The sequence below is a fragment of the Schistocerca cancellata genome, chromosome 1, assembly GCF_023864275.1.
Source record: "Schistocerca cancellata isolate TAMUIC-IGC-003103 chromosome 1, iqSchCanc2.1, whole genome shotgun sequence".
Taxonomy (NCBI): Eukaryota; Metazoa; Arthropoda; class Insecta; order Orthoptera; family Acrididae; genus Schistocerca; species Schistocerca cancellata.
Genome location: NC_064626.1, coordinates 999,590,488 through 999,612,957, shown reverse-complemented (window position 1 = coordinate 999,612,957; position 22,470 = coordinate 999,590,488).

The window sequence follows — 22,470 nt, the reverse complement described above, 5'->3', positions numbered from 1 at the left end:
CACACATCCATGCCCGAGGCAGGATTCGAACCTGCGACCGTAGCGGTCTCGCGGCACCATACTGTAGCGCTAGAACCGCTCGGCCACCCCGTACGGCACGAAAATTGGAACGCCTAGAATGGAGTTAAGACTTCGGATTTTAGTCTATACACTGTCTACAGTAAGAGATTGCAAGGTTACTCGTTTCTGATTTGGTAGGTGACCATTAACAAACAAAAAAAATCGCGTTGTAGAATGGACACATTCTGATATAGAGTCCTGTTCCCTGATCTCATTGGCGCTTAAGAAAAGGTGAGGTTTGAAGAACTCATTGTGGCCTCGAAAGAATGACAAGAAGAGTCTTATAAAGATTTTGAGGACACTAGCAGTCTTACATCTGTTTCCGAGTTTTCGAGACCGTTGGCCATTTCAGCTGAAAATGCCGCTGTGCATATGCAGATATAACTGGGTGACCGGCAAGGTAATTTCAGTTTTAATGACAAATCGTTTTGTGTTAAAACTATCCAGGACGTCTACATTGGCTCCCTCAGGTGGAGTTTCCAACTCTCTGTAACGAGCCTGCTAAAGTGCTTCAATATTTCGGTCAGACATTAGTGTGAAAAATCTTTGTTCGATTATGAAAGTACATGTCTCGATTATGTGGCAACTTGAGTACCAAACACTGTCAAATTGTCTGCATCTCTCTGTGTGCCGACAGTTTGTACCACATAAAATTTAAATCATGTCTTCAGCACGCCAAAATAAAAAAGGAAATAGTGCTCATTTTTTTGTGATCAAAGATGTTGTGAAATGTGAAATATAAAACCAAATAGTATGCATTGCGACTACAATGCCATGAAACGCGGGGCGTTCGAAGTTTTCCCGTCTGCTAAAGTGCTTCAATATTTCGGTCGAGACAGTAGTGTGAAAGATCTTTGTTCGATTATGAAACTAAATGTCACATTATGTGGCAACTTGAGTACCAAACTCTGTGAAACTGTCTGCGTTTGTCGGTGTGCCGACAGTTTGTACCAGACTAAATTTAAATTATGTCTTCAGCACGCCAAAAAAGTAAATAATGTTTTTTCTGTTATCTAAGATGTTGAGAAATGTCAAATATAAAACCAAATAGTATGCAGTGCGACTACAATGCCATGAAACGCGGGGCGTTCGAATTTTTCCCGTATTTTCCCTCCTCGCTCCGAGACAGTGTGGCTTGGCCGCCGAGTAAATGTAAGACGAGGCTTTGTGCTTTGACACTCCTACTTGGGCACAGCCCGCGAGCCGAAATCTTGACCGCCCCTGCCATACTTGGTAATAAGTCTTTTGTGAGAGGCTAAGACTTCTTGCGTTTTAGGCGGGTTACCGCTCAACCCAGCGGTCTGTGCACGCTCTGATACAGCAAGTAAATTAACATTGACACGCTGGATGGCTGTGCGGAGGTTTGTGGGATTTACGCTTACGTATAACTGAAGGTCTTCAGCTTGTAAGTGATACCAGCAATGGGAGATAGCAGTAGAGTAATAATTAACATAAAATGAGAAAGGTAATGGGACCAATACTGATCCCTCTGATAACCGTAATACTACGTCCCTCCATTGTGACCATTTTGTTCCAGTCATTACATTCTGTTGACGGAATGTAAGATATGAGAGAACCCTTGACACAGCACTTGAAAATAGATTTTGACTTTTCAGTTTAAGGAAGTACAATATCAAAGTCGACAGCGTAGAGAGCTTTGATGGTATCCAAAAAGCAAATAGCATTTGCCTCTTGTTCATCCATCATCTCTTCATAACTTATTTCAGTCGTCAGTCACTTTTATAACAGTATACGTCGTGCTGTGATTTAGCGGGATTAAATGATATTCGTCTAAAAGGTTATTTTATGATAAGTAGTAAGCTGTTTATCAAATATGTACTCTAAAGCCTTAGGTAATGCTGGTAGAATGCAAAGGGGCCTATAATCGGAGGATTGCTACGCCGATTTCTTCTTGGATAACGGTTTTATTTGTCCCTGATTCCCTTAGGGAAGATGATCGGTGCAAGATGCCAATTATTTCTTGCGTTAAGTTCAGTTGTATTCCTAGACCCAGTGGTTTTTTCCAAGAGAGCCCATTCGGCTAGTATTAATTTTATTGATTACTTCGTGTTTGAATTGTAATATTGTAACTAGTGTTGCTAAATTTTGTTAACGAATCTATTGTGAGTGATATAGTAGTGTGAACAAGGGAACCCTATTCTAGAATACTAGGTTTAAAAATGCAATGCGCCCGATTTAGCAATTCAGTTGGTCTCTTCAGTCATTTCCAGGCAGTTTCATTGAACAGGATCTCTGTCAGTTTGCAGGTCTATGTATGGTAGCTGGTCGTGGTTTGTAGAACTTCACATCACATGAATTTGACATCAAATACCAGTTAGGATGAAATTCTTATTTTTAACCTCTGCCAAACAGGTGCAACAAAAATAGCTGTTCGAGACGTAACAGAAAATAACTATCGTGTCCGTACATTTCCAGTGTTTTGCTGGACAGTCACAGGGCAGATCGGAAAAACGCGGAGAGAATGCTAAAACCTCGAATGTCGTGGGAGACAAATGAAACAAGAAATTCGGTCTGTGCTGAAGTATAAAATTTTCAAGCGACTTCCGTGCTACTTAGTTACTGAATGAAATGTATAAATACGCCAGAAACATAGTACGTGATGCTGTAGGTATTACAAGAGATAAAACATTTCGCCGAAGGGCCACTTTATCCCCAAGTTGACGTCATCAATCACAGAGTTAGAAGGGAAGAGCCCGCGAACACTGCTGCAGTGATGTATGGAGCAGGGGATGCAGTGGATTGCAGCCACTCGGCACGGGATTGCAGCTAAGGCCAGTGTGATGCATAGGCTAGCGTGTACAGTCGCCCAGGGTCGCCCTTCTCGGCAGTCATGCTGTGCGCCGTATCTCACGCCTTACAAATGGCAGACTGTATTCTCCACCACACTCACTCACGTAGCAGCTGCTTTTCGGCTAAGTCTTCCAGTATCTACAGTACGAAGAATAGCCTTTTCAAAAATAATATTGTATAATGGATGATGATTTTATTAACATTACCACAGTTTCAAGCCAGTCATCTGAAGGCATTCAAGTCATAGTACAATGTAATCGTATTTATAAGCACTTTCAAGAAATATCAGTATCACTGTCTCGCCAGAGAAAACATTTTGTTTGCCTCGTCTAATGCCACTGAAACAACGTTAGGTCCGTCATATTTACGAGTAAGTAACATTTTCTCGGGCAAGCGAAATAGTCGATTACATGTAAGTCATAAATAGAGACCAAAAGGAGGTAATTACGCAGATCTACTCATGTTTGGAAAGATACAAATTACTATGGGTGACAAACTAAATAGGTAAACATGTTTAAGTAACTTTTAATATTTTTTTGTGGGATCTAAACCTCTCTCACACCGGCCTGACTTAACTTCACTGATCAGGATAGTAAAAACATGCGTATGTTAAGGGAATTTTCATTCACAAAGCAAGCTTATCACATTCACACAGTTCAATACTGTTCTATCCTGATTAAATTGAGCTTAACTTAAATTCCATAAGGCAGTGAAGCAATTTCGAAGTCTCGGTGCGACGAAAATTGTCAGTCGATCTCCTGAAAACATTTGTAATAATTATTAACTTTCGTTGATCACATGGGGAAAACCGGAGATCTGCTGGTAAGACCGTGTTAGCCTATTTATTTGAAGTAACTGGATATCGTGAGCATACAAAACGGCAGGTTCGTCCAGTGTAAATCAGACGTTCCCCACTGATCCTATGAAATACAGCCTAGTAAGCAGACACTGTCAATAATAATCAGTTAAATAATACGCGAACACACTTTAGTTTAGTTCATGTATTAAATTCATTCTCATACAGAATCTCATCAAGATGGCGAATAGCTCAACCATACATACTTATACATCTTCCTTCTTTCACGGCTAATCGGCAAGCACTCCTTCATTCTTTTCATAAGAGAAAACAGATAGCAGAGAAGCTATTCCATGGAGTAAATGGACGCTCCAAGGAATAATAGGGCTTGAAACTACTTTGCATTGATAATCATCGTATATTAAAGTTTATTAATCGGTAAGATAATAAGAGATATTTCGAGATATGTACTGAGTTATATAATTTATAAAATTTCTGAAAATATCGCGGAGAGACCGCTGCAAGAGACATTACAAACTGAATGTTTTTCCACATAGACTGGTCGACATCAATGTCACTGGAGACGACCCACGAGCTTAGTTGCAAGAATAAACAGAAAAAAGTGGCACTTGGAATAAATAAAAGGAAAATGGATTTTGTCGTGTGGTAGTGCACCACTAGCTATGAATGCAATACCTTCAGATAGACGTTGAGTTACTCATTTCTTAGAGAACTTCATTCAGACATGATGCGTATCCGAATACGGGTTTAACAAGCAATTTCTTGCACTACGTTCAAGTCTCAGGCAAGTTACTTGCTCTCAACGTCGTTCGATTTTCAACTGGTCTTATAGCTTGCCTGTAAGTCCTACTAGAGGTGTAAGGTACTCTGTGGCTGTAGTAAGAACATGTTAATAGAGTATGGCTGGTACATATGTCCGACTAGATGGTATTTCTTATTATAGCCTGCGTACTTCCTTTCCTAATATCATTTAGTAGCCTGGGCTTCTAAAACATTGCCTTCTTTCAAAACAGTAGGGTTATCAATAACTTTCGTGCTTGTAATGTGCGTTCTCTACAAAAACTTTGCTTCAAAAGTGGAGCGTTTCTCAAATTTCTATCGTTGATATAAATATTGTCCAACAAAAGTAGTAAATATCTCATTGGTCGATTGATATCTAATTACGACGGACGGTATGAAATAAAAGAAAGTAGATAAATGTGTACAATATGAAGAGAAAACTACTCGTGAGATGTCTATTGTAAGTGAAAACAAAATCGTAGTTTGAAGGCACGATAGTAGAACAGCAGAAAGAACCAGCTGAAGAACAATGTAAACAAAGCAGAATGTAAAAGTATTAAAGACAATGTGTCGGAAGCCAGTAATAATAATATAGTGACAGAGAAGGAAACACAGAATACTTCGAACACAAAGACCATATCTAATTTCTTGGCCAGCTTGTGGATAATGATGGTGCTGATTCCACAGCTATAGTAATTACTTGGAATCAAATAACGCCACTATTGACACTTTTGTTTTCGATAACCATCACGAATCTTGACCGACGCTACCAAACAAAGCTTTACTTCGGCAAGCACTGTATCTTGAACCGCCCTATCTTCATAGAAGTTCTCCTGCCAAGCTTGTGGGACGAGCACTCGTCGAAGAAAGAATATTGCGGAGACGTCGCTCAGCCAGAGCCTGGGGGTTCTTTCCAGGTGAATTTGTTGGTAGGGCACTTGTCCACGAAAGGCATAGGTCCCAAGCTCACAGTTTTAATCTGTCAAGAAGTGTCATATCAGCTCACACTCCGCTGCAGAGTGAAAATTAATTCTGGAATCAACATAGTGACTGGGATTCTCTGTTACCTTACCTAGTGCCAGAGTATAATTCAAACGTTCACAACAGTATGGGACTAACGCCTTTCGAGGCATTGTATGGACAAAAGACGCGAACACTATTACAGATAATGAAATATAGAGTGGGAGAAAACGGTGTTCAACGCAGAAAATTGCGTAGAACTTATGGACAGCATGGCGCCAAATAAAAAAAGGGAATGCGAAGACTCCTGAGAGGAGTTCTGTAACGAATGGCCGAACTGATCATTTCAGTAAACTTGAAGATCCAGCTTCCTACCCAAACATCATCCATTCACCTTGGTGTGTTCGCACCTTTTAGACCACGGCGGAGGCTTTACCACTAATACTAACATCGGTCCTAAAAGAGCCATAATGTATAGGAGAGTGATTGAAATAGCTGTCATGAACTACAGATGTGAATATTGCGTCATCCTGCTATATGAGTGAAACGACTGACTTACGGGAAAGTTGAACATCTTCAAACAAGGGAGATGATTAATTATTGAAAAGCAGAAAAGTAGCTCCAGTTCCTTTTTTTTAAGAACTGTATTAAATTCACACGACCGGTTTCCGCCTTTATTTTAGGCCATTAATAGAAATATCTAAAACTGCCACATATTAGTAAATAATATGATGTGCATATAGATATGTTTGTTTTCCGTAATAGGAAATGTGGGACAATGCTTACATATGTACAGTATAAGTGCAGTAATAGTATACGACTTACGTTACGTACAAAGTGGCTTCAAGTGATGAAAAAAATGGAACTCAAGGAGATTTAGAGACATTTCGCCCCGAATGACGGCATGAGAAAAATGGTAGTGTCGTAATTATAATAATGGGCAATCCTAAAAGTCGTTAACAAGTTTTACCTTAAATAGGTCATATTCTGATGTGTCTCAAAATTACAGTTGCGTGGTTTTATAAATAAAAGCCGAAAGCAATTATTTGAAATTAATGAAAGTGTGAAATAGTTACAATGGACGAGGTGTCCAAGTCGAATATAAGGCTACGTCCTCTAAAATTAGAACAACCGGGAATTACTGAGGACTCTTGCATAAATTGGAAGAATCGTTGATTGCTTAAATCAGTATGTTTACAAACAAACAACTAGCTATAGGCGGACTTGCGGAAAATTTTGAAGGAAGCTATCAATAAAATGGTTCAAATGGCTCTGAACACTATAGGACTCAACTTCTGAGGTCATTAGTCCCCTAGAACTAACGTAAGGACAGCACACACACCCATGCCCGAGGCAGGATTCGAACCTGCGACCGTAGCGGTCACGCGGTTCCAGGCAGCAGCGCCTAGAACCGCACGGCCACTTCAGTCGGCTATCAATAACTGGGTGGCAGATATCCAAGAATTTGATGCTCTACAATATATAATGTTCATTAAGCATCTTCGCCTTGGCTTGTTACAGGTGACCTTCAATTTCCATCTCTTTATAGATGTCCACAAAGTAGCCCTTAATCACTGTAGGAAGGATTACACGGTTGTTTACAATACTGAGTATCGTTTGACTATCTCGTATTAAGTGAGAATGTTTTGTATACGTCACTATTTCGGTATATATGTACACATTCTTTGACTTTAGGAGTACCTAACGCTAATGACAGTTTCTGTGCAGATTTTAGGGAGGCTTGTTTCTTGGCATACTTTGTGTTCGGATAGCGCAATTTGTAACGCATCAGTAGGGGCATTAAAACACAGTGTGTGTGACGACTCTAAGAGCAACAATAGGTTAAAATGCTCTACCTACCTACATTGTGAGCTACAGAAGTGTTTCCGTCCAGAAGCAGTCCTTTACCTACTAGCTTTGTAGGTGTAAGATCAAAATAACATAGATATTAATGAACTCCTCAGGAAGCATCACAATGTGTTGCCTATTATTTAATGATTGCCACTCGTGTCACTTGCAAGTAACATTGAACCTAATTTTCCTACAGTTTCGTATTATGACATCTTCTCACGCTATCTGCCAAGTCACAGCATCCCCATGAAGCAAAGTTTCGGGGCTTTGCTACCTGTCAATTTAAAGTAAAGTGGTGGGATCAACGATAACGATGAATCAAGTGGAAGGCGACTGCTTAGTTCAGTGAGTGCCCAATCAACTTTTGAGTGATGTGGTTACGGCTGGACTAAACGCTCAGTCATTATTTTGCCAGTCGATATGGTTCAAAGTCTGTACCATTCTCATGCTGTAGAATCCTCGTCTAATTTGCGATTAGACAGAAGCCCAGGTGAATGTTGGATGGAAACCATTTGTGTGGGTGACAAGATAAACTTTTATGTCTCAGATATAGTTAGTAGACATATCGACATATAAAGCATGTTTCCTGTATTGACGAACATGAAATGATTACATAGCGTCATTGGCCAGGAGAACCTCGCTAGAGTTCCATAATTGATGAGGTGTGTTGACACTGAAGTCTCAGTCTTCTTCTCACGGAAATGCTGCGAATCGTAGCCTTAACGTTTTGCCAACGTACTGTCTGCCTTATTTGCGCCCAAGACTATAAATTCCTACTTGTCCTGAATAATGTGTGTTTGTTAAAACGAAAGTTTCATGCTGGACTCTGTACTACCCAACGTCACAAAGTAGATAGTAAAAGCGATATCACGAGTTACATTGGGTTCTGTACTAGTACTGTAATCCATACTGTACTAGTACAAAGATGAAGCTCGGTTGAGCTAAAATGTAAGAATAGCCATAGACATCACAAATGCTGGAAAAGGTCGGTGACAGCTCGTCATTAAAAATGGATTATCATGAAAGTTGCATGTAAAAGAAATCTACCCTTCCTTCTCTATTCACTAAAATAAAAAATCCAAATTTAGAATTATTTCTACCAATGAATAATACATAATACAATAATGATAAATACGTAAGTCTTTATATGTTTTGTCACCAAGGAACGTAATGTAACTCTTGATCACGCATTTTACTATTTACTTTGAAACTGATGTTAACGTTATCTTACTTTCAGTTAACTACTTAGTGTCGTGCACTTAGATTGATTAATTAATCACTCGTCCGAGGACCTGATGGCACATCTCGGCCATGATTAACGGGCTGGCTAGCCTAAAGTCATGTCTGAGTCGGTGATAACATTAGATTCCTCCTCGCATTACATAAGTGTATATTTAAAGAGCCTCACATGTTCCCTGCTCTAAAACATGACCAATCTTCAAATAGTTAGTGAGCAAGTCTATGTCCTTAAGTCCCAAATAATTTGGGATTGTAGAGTGTCATACTAGTATTCAGTCTCACACAAAGCAACAAAGAAATACGATCTCATCTGCAACTTCAACTTGAATGCACCTGATGCACATGACTCAGGGTTTAAGTGAATAATCTAGTAAGATTTCATAACAATCGTGAGATGAGTACTGTTTATAAGTTTACCATGACTTTATGGGAAACGCAATAATGAGGTCAAGAACAGTTCCTTGTGCAGTGCTTCCGAACAATTTCGCTAATAATTTAGGTCAGCTCAGAGTTTGCCAGAAAATTATTGTTGTAAATGCCGATTTGATGTTCTTTGCAGCGTCGCTGCGTGATCAGATTATCGGGTGACCTCACAGTTGCCTTAAGTGAGTCAACATGGCTTAACCTCTTGCAGCAACGCCCCTCAGTGAGTGGTGTGTAGGCACACAGGGCTAGGAACCGGTAGAGCAGGGATACCGTGCTGTCTTGGACATGTAGTGGGCACGTGTTGGCGTGCATTCGGTTCTCGAAAACATACCCAGGTGGGGCGCTGAAGGCAGCACTCCATTGACCTGAGCCGCTCTGGAAAGTGCCCCCCTATTTCACTACTGTGTCAAGGTCGCTGCTGTACTTCCCGATTACCATGACAGGTTTTCCTCTCTCTCTCTCTCTTTGTCTCTCTCCCTCTCTCTCACACACACACATACTTCATTCTGTTTGCAATTCGAGAATCCTGAAAACAATTGGTCATTGTATATCTTGGATGACTGCTCTCAAACACTCGTACCGTGCTCGACATATGATTGACAACAAAAGAATATGCAATACATATTTTCGTTACAAGTACAACATATACACATATCCTACTTACTGTACCTGGAATTGCGACTTTACATTACCTCTTTTTACCAGTTAGATTCACAGAATCCTTACATTCATGATCAGCATTCATCTTGCTGTGAGATATCTAACACAAGAATGGAGGACTTCTTCCAGATGACCGTCGCATCACCTGCGAACAGTACACACAAGCGAATCTTGCACTTTCACTCGATCGGTTCCGTACACCTGTACATTACATGGTGTGTTATTCCCTACATAACCACACAGCGCCTCATACCATTGATGTATTTAAACACTAAAAGAACGGGCTCAGCGCTACATCATGTCCAGCAAAATATGACAGGCGTCGTGCTTCATCATTATTGGCAATTATCGCTCAGTGCTTCTCGCTCTTGCTATCAAATAATAAAATTATAACACACAAATCATCCTACACAAGAATGGAGGACTTCTTCCAGATGACCGTCGCATCACCTGCGAACAGTACACACAAGCGAATCTTGCACTTTCACTCGATCGGTTCCGTATACCTGTACATTACATGGTGTGTTATTCCCTACATAACCACACAGCGCCTCATACCATTGATGTATTTAAACACTAAAAGAACGGGCTCAGCGCTACATCATGTCCAGCAAAATATGACAGGCGTCGTGCTTCATCATTATTGGCAATTATCGCTCAGTGCTTCTCGCTCTTGCTATCAAATAATAAAATTATAACACAAAAATCATCCTTGTAGTGTAAACTTATCATACGTCTCATCAGATGCTTCATCACTGTCATCTTCCAATACTGTTTTAATGGTTTAAACCCTACCATGTTGTTGTCCACATGCAGTTTGTAACAGAACGCCCATCTATCATTCCATGTTGTTCACTCACACATGGCTGAGAGAATGGTTGTCTTTCCTTTTCTACTGCTTATTCAGTGAATATGTTGAGGTGACAGATACGGCGCTGACCTTTCTTTTCGTCACTTCTGATGGTTTCAAACTCAACATTGTCATTATGTATAATTTTCCTCACGCTGTACAGCTCACAATAGATATAAAACTGTTTATAGCTTATAATGTTACTTTTGTGTGATCTTTTTCTCGTCTTCATCAACACTTTATAGACTGCTACGAACTGCATTTGCCTTGTAGTGCCTTTCTCATTTTCTTGACGTTTCTTACTTAATCTTTCATGTAATTCAATGCAGAGCCAACATCACTATCTCAAGATGACATTTACAATGAGCTAACCCTGTCGCGTCATGAGGCAGATTGTTGATGTCCTGCAAGTCATCCAGATGTTCGTCACAGAACCTGTGACAATTATAGCAGCAGAGGCGACTTAATTATACAATATCTCTCATAATCCTCTCACTAAGGTTCAGTGCTGGGTGATAATATGAAATGTAAATTGTTTGTATCCTCTTGCTCGTCATGAAACTTTTCTATGTTAATGAATGGTAATAGGTTCCACGGTTGGTCAAAATTCGTTTCACTCATTCCACTACACCCAGGAAATGTCACTCTCTAATTTTCCCTCCTATCTACTTAATTCTGTAGCTCTCAATTCGTTCGAGCAATCAATCATTCATGATAGGAAACACAGTCATAGCTCAGTCACTCAAAATGATTCTGAAATTTTACTTGTTAGAATGAAATCAGGCGATGATTCTTCTTCTCTGCAGGCTCGTTCTTTGCGGCAGTCTGCTAATCTGTACAAATAAAATGCCTCGTAATTTTGGGAGCGTTGTATAATCAGTCGGGAAACCTCAGATCAAGCGAAATTGGCTTTGATGAAGTTTAACCTTCCGAAGAAGTAATGGAGCTCTTGGATTATTAAATGCAGGTTCGTATCCAGTCTTTCGGAAGTCCCTTCTGATTAACAACTACGCAATATATCGATAAATACCATTAATTCTCAAATTTCAAATACACACCTTTTATTTGAAGGAGCCATATATATATATATATATATATTTCCTTTTAATCGTACAGTTCGTATCAGTTATCTTCTGTGATAAATCTCAATAATCAGATTACAGTTCTTCCAAAGCAATCTCAGGCTAATCGGCACGAAGACAATCTCGGAAGCTCCCTTTCTTTTTTTTCTAACAACCACCAGAGAGAGTACTACAAAGAATACTTATGCGCTCATGGCATAGCTATTGTATGAAACTATTTTGCGCATGGATTCTGCGAGTATGAAGATATAAAATTTGTAAACGTCATTCAAGGGTATAATTGTATCAGAATAATTCATCGAATATAAAGAGATATTACAACTCGAAAGCTCTGGTTACAGTTCAGCCGTTGGGGTTTCTCAGTGAGGCGTTAGTTACAAACATTGAAGTGATCTCGACAGTAAGTGAAATATATTTGTGTCCTAAACATGATTGTGGGATAGGCCGAGCAGATCCGAGATGGCGACGTCATTATTATGGAATAGGTAAGTGCGCAATGAGTAATACTTTTGGGTTTCGACTTTTGACAGGACACACAATTTCTCAACAATTTATTAATACACTTCTCCATATTGTTAAAAAACGCAGACGCTCACGGTTTGTGAAAACATTTCTGTGGTCCTGAATGCACATGTCTTACGTGAGTATACCATACGAGCTTGTTAACACAATAGTATGGCACACACACACACCAAACAGTTAGTTTCATAATACTGGTCCGCCTGAACAGTGCATTACTTCTAACCAGACAGTACAGTCTGAAGTTGGCTGCATCGCCATCTTGCCATGTCCAATTGACACTGGTGGTACTGAATATCGTCTCTACTGACTATTGCGACGTGCGTATTATATTATAAAATATTGGGTGACAAACTGGACGTAAACGGCAAACGAAACATAAGTGCTGTTACTGTAACAACAGCGATTCAGTTGAAAACGCTTCTTCTGTCAGATACTTTCAGCACATCAATAATTACTTTACTTGAAGTGTGAAAAATATATCTTATTCTGTAGGCATTGTTTAAGAAGGGATTTTTCAGAATTCCACCCCTGACAGGTTGAAATAGGGGATGAGAAAGTTTTTGCCAATATGTATCATTCATTGCACTTTTGAAGCCAGATATACGAAAATTCCTATCTGGTTTCTCAGTTGAAAATAAAGGGACATGTGTTTGACCTTTTTTGTAAATTTTATCCCTACGGGATGAAGTAATTGGTGATCATTTTTAGAGAACAAGTCATTTTTAAAGAACTGCTACAGCATTTTTAAAGCTACGTCTACCAAAATTGATATTTAACTTCTCACTTCGAAATAAAAAATATCTGTTGCAATATTCTAGGAAGTTCAACTCCTGAGGGAGTGAAATAAGGGATGAAATTTTTTATGGAAATATTTTATTATGAAGACGTTTTCGAAGATAAGTTGATCAAAATGTGTATTTGGTTTCTGAGTTAGAAATGAAGGCACGTGTTTCAGGGCGTTTGGAAATTCAAATCCTAAGTGGAAAATAGGCCCTGACTCATTTATTGACTAATTATTGTCGAGCCGAAACTACTAAGGACAAAACTAGAAATTTCGAGAGGGTGTTGATCTTATATTGTAGGCGTCGTTTAATAAGGGATTGTTCGAAGCTACATCACTAAGGGGGTGAAACAGGGGATGAGAAGGGTCTTGAAAATGTATCGCTATTAACGCAATATTGAACCTAGAAGTACAGAAAATTGTATTACGTTTCTCGGTCAGAAATTAAAAAAATACATGCTTTAGCATTTTTGAAAATTCAGCCTCTAAAGGAGTAGAATTGTGGGTGAATTTTTTAAAACAATAAATGATTATTAAAGTAATAATTAGCCTTTCTAAAACCTACATCTACGAAAATTGAGGTTTGACTTCTCATTTGGGTATAAAAAATTATAGATTCAGTGTTTTTGGAAATTCAGCCTCTAAGGGAGCGAAGTAGTGGATGAAAATTTTTATGAAAATAATTCGTTTCATTGAAACATGTGTAAAGCTGACTCAATGAAAATTTGCGTTCGACTGCCAAAGAAATATCTTTTCTTGTAATATGGGCCAGATTAATGGACGCTTTAGAAGAAACTGAAGCTTACAGCTCCTTCAAATAATAACCACAATACGTATTCAATTAACAAACAGGCCTAGGAAATAAAAATTTTCTTGGCTGTTTTAGATAGTTACTCTAAGTGCACAGTTTTAAAAGTGCGATATATGCAACCCACTCACAATCGCAGTACATTACATGGAATTTTGATTAATATTGCTGACTAGTTAACTTTGATGACCATATAATGTTATCTCTGCTTATCATACGGCAATATGTCACCAAACTACAAAATCTGTTGCTCATTGTGTTAATCCCATTGGAAGTTGTTGTCATTACGTTGTATTATGTTTAGTAGATGCTTAAATATGGCTTCATGCCGAAAATACAATTGTAAAGTAAAATTCGGAGAGACGAAAACAAGACGAAACCCTTCAGAAAAGAGATTAGTATTATGAGATGAAAGTTTCTATGTAAGTATCACTACACGAACTCAAAAGACAAGATTAACAAACATCTCACACTCCACCTATCAGAATCACTTTTTGGTCGGAGGTACATTCGGAAATCACGATGAATCTGTGCCTTAGTTAGCGTCCAAAGTTTAGAAGATGTTGTAATTCGTGATAACATTAAAATTCGATTAAAGGAAAAGAAAAGGAAACTGTGTAGACTACACAGTCCACGCGAGCGAAGCAGTGAGCACTAACGTAGTAGTAGATCTATGCAAACATTTACCTTTCCCTTTAATGATGTTAAAAAAGCATTTATCACTTTAAATGTCTGAAAACGTTTAGTGTATTAACCAGTTTTATAAAATATGTGAAGATATTCACCCTGATATCTGCACACTATCCTCACTTCCTGTGAAATAATATTGAAATCTACTTCGTTATTTATGTAAGTTGAGTTCGTTATAAGAAGACACAAAAGTATTTCAACTGACAGGGAAACATTGAAGATTTTTGAGCTTTATATTGTTCAAGTAAGTAAATCAGTCTCTAAAATCCCCCTGTTATACAGTTACTTACTTTAATGTTAGATGTTGTCGTGCGATTGTCGTAGCTGAAGAGTGATATGAGATTACTAGCAAGCACGTTATGCTCTTGGACTAATGTGTGTTTTGTTACTCCTCTTTCTGTACGTGACATAGATCATTTATTGCATGCTGGTAATTGGTATTTAGAGCAGAAAACATCCACAATGCCTCACCTTTTATATTCTTCTCTCTTCAGACTTCAGATCAGTAAAAGCTTTAGAATAACACGCTTCACAGTACTTTTCACGAGAAAAGTCTAACTTCAGATACAAAATAAAATTTCAAAGTACTGCTTAGTCTTTTGCTGAGATGGCAGATACCGTATTTCCTATGGTGAGATATTAACTACTCATTTTTTGACTTTGCATTACGTCCACACATACGAAATGTTACATCAATGAAAGATTACTATAGACTATTTATCGGTCTCAGTACCCTCCTGTGCATGTGTTATGTTTCCGCACCTTCACATCATCAGTGCTTCCCCATGACGATGACTGCATATGACTAATGGAATTTATTTTGAACGAGGCTATCGTCGCAGAAGAAATTTCTGACCGGTTAATGAAAAGAAGTGTGTAAGTTGTTCTAAGGAACTGCCTATTCTCCTCCTGGAAGTTCTGCGTTCTTGGATTTGGTTTAATACTTACAACAGTGAAATTACTCACATAAAATATGAAACTAAAAGGGGTAAAACATGACTCAAAAAGTCCACAACAAATATACCAGAGATAATACAGAAATTAATTAAAACAGTCGCCAGCCAAATTTGGCACTGTCTGTACAGCATCTGATCAATAATACGAACAGCGCTGAACACGTTACCGTCTGTTTGTACGTGTGGCAAAAGAAGGTTGACACTCGTCCCTAACAACACATCACGTTGCGAAATAATAATTGATAAAGAAAGCAATTGTCCAAATAGGCAATACATGGATACGTTAATATGGAAAAGGGTATTAAAACTCGTAAGTAACTGATTGACTGGTGGTAGTAGCTCTTTAGTTGCCACGGTAGTTTGCTTAACATCAGATTAACATTCACTTACGTGCACTAGTTCCTTAGATATGACAAGTTACAATTCCGAATTGACTGTAATTACAATGAAAATTTACTGTATCAAATAGGCAACTACTGGCTTCCAACAGATTGCCAATGCCGAAATAAGATACAAAGTAGTACATATTAGGATTATTACAATAGACACAGATATGAAATATGTGAACTTATTCTTTTCTTTTAATTGAAATTTCCAGAATTACATTAATTATTAGATATTTATCTTTAATTTGTCTTCACTCAATTACCAAGGATGACATTGCCTTTGAATATTATTGAACAACATTGTTAACTTACTGAGGCTTGATCGTTAATTGCTTTTCATTATCATTTAGTAAAAAAACAAACCAGCACTGACAGCCTTCTAACATTCTTTTAGCTATTTAAACAACGACACTCTGGTGTGCAGTGACTGTAAAGGAATAAGACCCTAAGTAGCTGACAATGACTGAGGATAATGACAAGTTGAGCTACCAACAGTTTTTAAGTACAACACGTCTTCAACCAGATCCACTGAGAATGTCACTGGGTAACGTCTCACAGAGTTTCTCACCTGAATGAAAATAAAACAACCTTACAGTCCGTTGCAGATGTTAAGCAGTCGCCTTCGTTGTCGTCTACAATTCTCCCATTGACCCATGTAATATTGCGGGCATACCTTGATTCACAAAGACGAATTATAGGGCAGCATCTTAATGTTATCGGAGCCTCTTTCATCTGGCTGCTCTCGTCATCCTCTTGGTGCCACGCTAATAACAACTGCGTCTCACACAGGCCCGACAGTGTATGACACTTGCGCGTGTTCACTCTTATTAACAACGTACAGTCAGTTAAGTAAGAGCGTGGTCGGCACTACACACAGCTTGTGAAAGATACACTCCAGTTCTTTCACAGTCCAATGAAGGGGACCATTGTCCTTTATGAAATGGCCATAAAGCATTAGTTTATTTCGAATTATTGACGCAGACACATAAGAAGAGGCATGATAGCAGCTTATGTATCATCTTATGAGGCTGTGTTCCTCTGTAGCCACCTCGAAGGTTCGGAGGTGAGTCATGCCATAGCGTCTAATTTATGGGGATATCAAAGTCATTTATACAAAAGTGGGTAACACGCTATAAATCCGTTAAAAACGTGGACGGCTATGACAATGCGCTACACTCACGTGACGCTGCTTCAAAACATGACGCGTAAGTTGCTGTCATGTCTTTTTTTGTGAATCTCAGTCAATGATTCAAAGTAAATTTACGCTTTATGGACACTGAATGAAGAAAAACGTTCCCTCTGCTGGGCTGTGAAAGAACTAATGCGGTCATGGACTGTGCGGCTATTCCCGGCGGAGGTTCGAGTCCTCCCTCGGGCACGGGTGTGTCTGTTTGTCCTTAAGATAATTTAGGTTAGGTATGTGTAAGCTTAGGGACTGATGACCTTAGCAGTTAAGTCCCATAAGATTTCACACACTCAACTAATGCGGAATCTTTTACCAACTTCATGTAATATCGACCACACTCTCACCTGACTGAATACCTCATGCGCGCCCTACTCTGACGTCACACTCGCGTCCAGAGAGAGCTCTCCTACACAAGACTTTACTAATGACGTTGCTTTTCGTAGCTTCCCCTAACGGCATTAAACCAGACTAAATGCATCACGATAAAAAATAATTTATACAGTTTATAGCAAATATCACATTTCTAACGAACGTAATATTTCTAAAAATTTGTGGAATAAGATAAGAACGGCATAAAACGAGTACATCATATTTACAGTAAACGTAACGGGCAAAAATTTTAGGTATCAGATCCGTATTATAGTGTAATACGCTGAATGAGCAAGGCCTAGAAAAAGGCAGGGAAAAATAAATAATGGATGGACACAAATATGAACGGAGATAAAATACCTAAAAGTTAAGTAACACCTAGGGAAAGTGTTAACTTGCACGCGGGAGGATTGTGTAAGCGATCCTGATCCACATTTTATCAATCATATATTGTACCGTAACCGAATGAAGGGGAACGTCTTTTGCCTTCAATGATTCTTTACGAAACGAGCGAGCTAAAGTTACTATGAAACATACATCGCTCTTCTCTAGGATAAAGTTATTCAGGCCAATGTCCAGTATTGTTTTGTGGCGGTCGTTCAAACATGGTAAATAGTGGGCGCTGATTCCCACGCGATTCTCGTTCGAGAACGATGCAGGGCTGAGGTACCGTTACCCCACCAACTGCCTTGTTTCGGTGGTTTGTGGAAGGGGTTGTTCGGTGCGCCAAACGCAGCACGACCGTCTCCGGCCAGGCAGAGGAGTGTGAAGACTTCGCACATTTTGTCACCAACGTCAGTCCTATCCCTGCAGTGCAGTTAATAAATGATTTGAACACTCGCAGTCCTCTTGCTCTAGTAGACCAGTGGCGCGCTTTCCGACTCATCCCAGCCACGCCACCTCGTCATCTTCTCACTCCATACTTTAATTGTTCTTCTCCTTCTTTTCATCAATCACAGGACCTGTAAACCACCAACGATTTGCTTCCATTTTCTTATATTTCTCGCTGTCTCTCTCCAAGTTGCGGGGATTCCTAATACTGCGACGTCCTTCACTATGTCATCTTTCCGCCGTGTACGAGATCGACCCAATTGTATTGTTCCTTGGAGAGTGCCCTCAGATACCTTCTTAGGAACTCTGTTGGCTTCCAGTCTAGCCACGTGGCTAGCGCATTTAAGTTTCCCATTTTTTAATATCTGAATGGTACTGGGTTGCTTAATTAACTCATAAATTTCAGTGTTCTTTCGAACTCTACATATGCCATGCTCCAAAACAGGTCCCCAGATTTTTCTCTTTACTTTTCTTTCGAAAAATCCTCAGTTTCCTTCCTTCTTTATTGGTAAGCGTCCAGCTTTCCGAACCATACAGTTCTATTGGCAGGTGATGGTGTCGTATGCCTTCATATTAGTGGTGACTGACAAAGCTTTCCTTTTTAATGGGCTGCTTAGAGCGTATAGACATCTTGATCCTGAGGCAGATCGGTTATGTCCAGAGTTATGATATGTTTACTGCTGAAGTGCTACCCAAGGTATTTAAACTGATGAAATTTTGTGACTCTAGAATGATGGTCAATTTCAAAGCGAGGATTTCGGTTTATGACTCTACCTGTTTCCATGTATTTTGTTTTTTCTTGGTTTACAAAAGTCCCAAATTGCTGCACTGTGCCTGATAGATCGGTACATATCGTTCAGTTCTTCTGTTTCACTCAGTAACACTATATCATCTGCATATTCTAGGAGTTTTACTTCACTGTGTTCGAACTGGAGACCATTGAATACTTGTAAATTATTCTCTCAAACGGATTTCTCTAATGGAAGGTTGAACAGAACACATGATAGAGCATCTCCCTGTCATAAGCCTGTTTTGATTGGGAAGTTGGGGGTAAGGATACTCTGAAATTCATTACCGCCTGTGAGTCATCTATGCACAGTTGTAACATCATAACCATTTTAATGAATGTCTTAAATTCTCTTGGTGTGTTATAGAGGCTACTTCTGTGGATGCTGTCATAGTCTCGCTGGAAATCAATGGATATACAGTGAATGTTTTTGTTAAATTCCCAGTATTTCTCAAACATCTGCCGTAGAGTAAACAGATTATCATTTGTAGAACGGTACGGTCGAAATCCAGCCTGATACTTTTAAATAATGTTTCCTGTATCAGGTTTTGAGCCATGGTGGGACTGGCTCCAGTAGTATCTCTGACATGAGTACGATCGATGTCATAGTTCAGAGGTCTGTCTTTGGTCTTGGGCCGGCTCGAGATATAAGTGAGTGCCGACCGCGAGTAAAGAGGACACAGCGGTTGAGAACGGAACGCGGCGGTGCGCGAGTAAGCGATTGGCTGGCGGACAGAAGCAAAGAAAGGGTGCCTGAGGCCGGGCGGTGGTTGTCACGTGGTTGTACTAGAGACGGCGGGAGTTGGAGGGCGCTGTGCATTCTCCGGCAACCTCGTGAGCTGTGGATGTGCCTGCTTCCTTGGAGGGACACGCTGCTAATAGTCTTGCGAAGTGATGGTCTGGTATCTTCACAAAATCGTCCCAGCATCAAGACACCCAGTTAAGTACGCTAATTATTAAGAGCGTTTAGTTAACTGTGACTGTACTCGCTCTTAGTACAGTGTGATGTGAAGCATGTTCGATTTCATTTGAGGCCTCCTACTAGGCGTGTGCTCTGCTTCCGCATAATATCGCTGTATTTGCAGAATGTTAGTTCATTAGCTATTATTAGCAAGTGTTTAATTTGCTAACGGTATCTGTTAATCCATGTCAATATATCCCCTGTGAGCGATCTGAGGTTTCATTTCTAAAGGTTATCGTGTTGAACTTTGCAGGCCCACTTAAGGTGGCCAATTTGTGTGTCATTAAGTTCTAGCGAGTGTTGGTTCTATTGATCAGTTCATTTCCCACTCTTAGTGTTTATCAGGCACTGTTTCGATTTAAAGAGAGGACTTGCAAGACAAATTAGTTGTTGTTTAGCCTTGATTTTACAGAATTAATTTACAGGTCAATCTTAAATGTTAAAGTTAAAAAAACGTTTTTCTGCCTCCTGATGTCGCGTGTGGTCTGTGTTTCAGTGAGCTGAGGCAGTGTGCAATCGAAACACAGGGCTTCCCATTAGATTGCATGTTTGGCTTACAGGCAGTGGACTTCGCCTGAGCTTGTGTAGTCCTCTTCGGTAGCGTTTGCTTGGTTCACATTTTGGTGGCCTACTCCACGTGGGGTTGCAGACGGAGCCACGTCCTTGTTCGAAGTTAAGCATTACATATCTCAGTCGATTCCACCGTAGGTGGTTAAACTTCCGCCTTACAAACTTGGACCTTCGTTCTGTTTTTATACATTCATCATTGTACAAAGTTATAACTTTCTATGCCCTAAAAGTCCATCTTGCAAGTCAATGGCCATTTGAATAATTTAGTGGTTCGATCTACAAGATTGACCAAGTAATAAATAACGAAATGAGAATTATATATTAATACCTTCAGCTTCTGATGGGCGTTGATAAATATCAACGGGGACAGGTGAAAATGTGGGCCCCGACCGGGACTCGAACCCGGGATGTCCTGCTTACATGGCAGACGATCTATTCATCTTTTTTTTATCTCATTTTTTGGTTCGTTGTATCTGCTCGTGGCTGACGTCGCAAGACACCCGTTTCAGTTCGTCGTTGATCCATTAACTAGGTTTTTTTATTACAGAGGGCAGGTAAACCTCTGACCAAACACGCTGAGTTACCGTGTCGAGCTGAGCCACCGAGGGCACAGAGGATAGTGCAACTGCAGGGACTATCTCGCGCAAGCCTCCCGCCAGACCCACATTCTGACCTTATATGTCCACACACTACATTCGTAATGTCCTTACCTAACACACTCACTACTCGTGGAAGACATTCTTACCAAGTTCCGTAAGAGTTCGGGTAATATGTGCATCCGCACAGAAGGAGGTCACTGCCGGTATTGCCAGAACTACACTCCTGGAAATTGAAATAAGAACACCGTGAATTCATTGTCCCAGGAAGGGGAAACTTTATTGACACATTCCTGGGGTCAGATAAATCACATAATCACACTGACAGAACCACAGGCACATAGACACAGGCAACAGAGCATGCACAATGTCGGCGCTAGTACAGTGTATATCCACCTTTCCAGCAATGCAGGCTGCTATTCTCCCATGGAGACGATCGTAGAGATGCTGGATGTAGTCCTGTGGAACGGCTTGCCATGCCATTTCCACCTGGCGCCTCAGTTGGACCAGCGTTCGTGCTGGACGTGCAGACCGCGTGAGACGACGCTTCATCCAGTCCCAAACATGCTCATTGGGGGACAGATCCGGAGATCTTGCTGGCCAGGGTAGTTGACTTACACCTTCTAGAGCACGTTGGGTGGCACGGGATACATGCGGACGTGCATTGTCCTGTTGGAACAGCAAGTTCCCTTGCCGGTCTAGGAATGGTAGAACGATGGGTTCGATGACGGTTTGGATGTACCGTGCACTATTCAGTGTCCCCTCGACGATCACCAGTGGTGTACGGCCAGTGTAGGAGATCGCTCCCCACACCATGATGCCGGGTGTTGGCCCTGTGTGCTTCGGTCGTATGCAGTCCTGATTGTGGCGCTCACCTGCACGGCGCCAAACACGCATACGACCATCATTGGCACCAAGGCAGAAGCGACTCTCATCGCTGAAGACGACACGTCTCCATTCGTCCCTCCATTCACGCCTGTCGCGACACCACAGGAGGCGGGCTGCACGATGTTGGGGCGTGAGCGGAAGACGGCCTAACGGTGTGCGGGACCGTAGCCCAGCTTCATGGAGACGGTTGCGAATGGTCCTCGCCGATACCCCAGGAGCAACAGTGTCCCTAATTTGCTGGGAAGTGGCGGTGTGGTCCCCTACGGCACTGCGTAGGATCCTACGGTCTTGGCGTGCATCCGTGCGTCGCTGCGGTCCGGTCCCAGGTCGACGGGCACGTGCACCTTCCGCCGACCACTGGCGACAACATCGATGTACTGTGGAGACCTCACGCCCCACGTGTTGAGCAATTCGGCGGTACGTCCACCCGGCCTCCCGCATGCCCACTATACGCCCTCGCTCAAAGTCCGTCAACTGCACATACGGTTCACGTCCACGCTGTCGCTGCATGCTACCAGTGTTAAAGACTGCGATGGAGCTCCGTATGCCACGGCAAACTGGCTGACACTGACGGCGGCGGTGAACAAATGCTGCGCAGCTAGC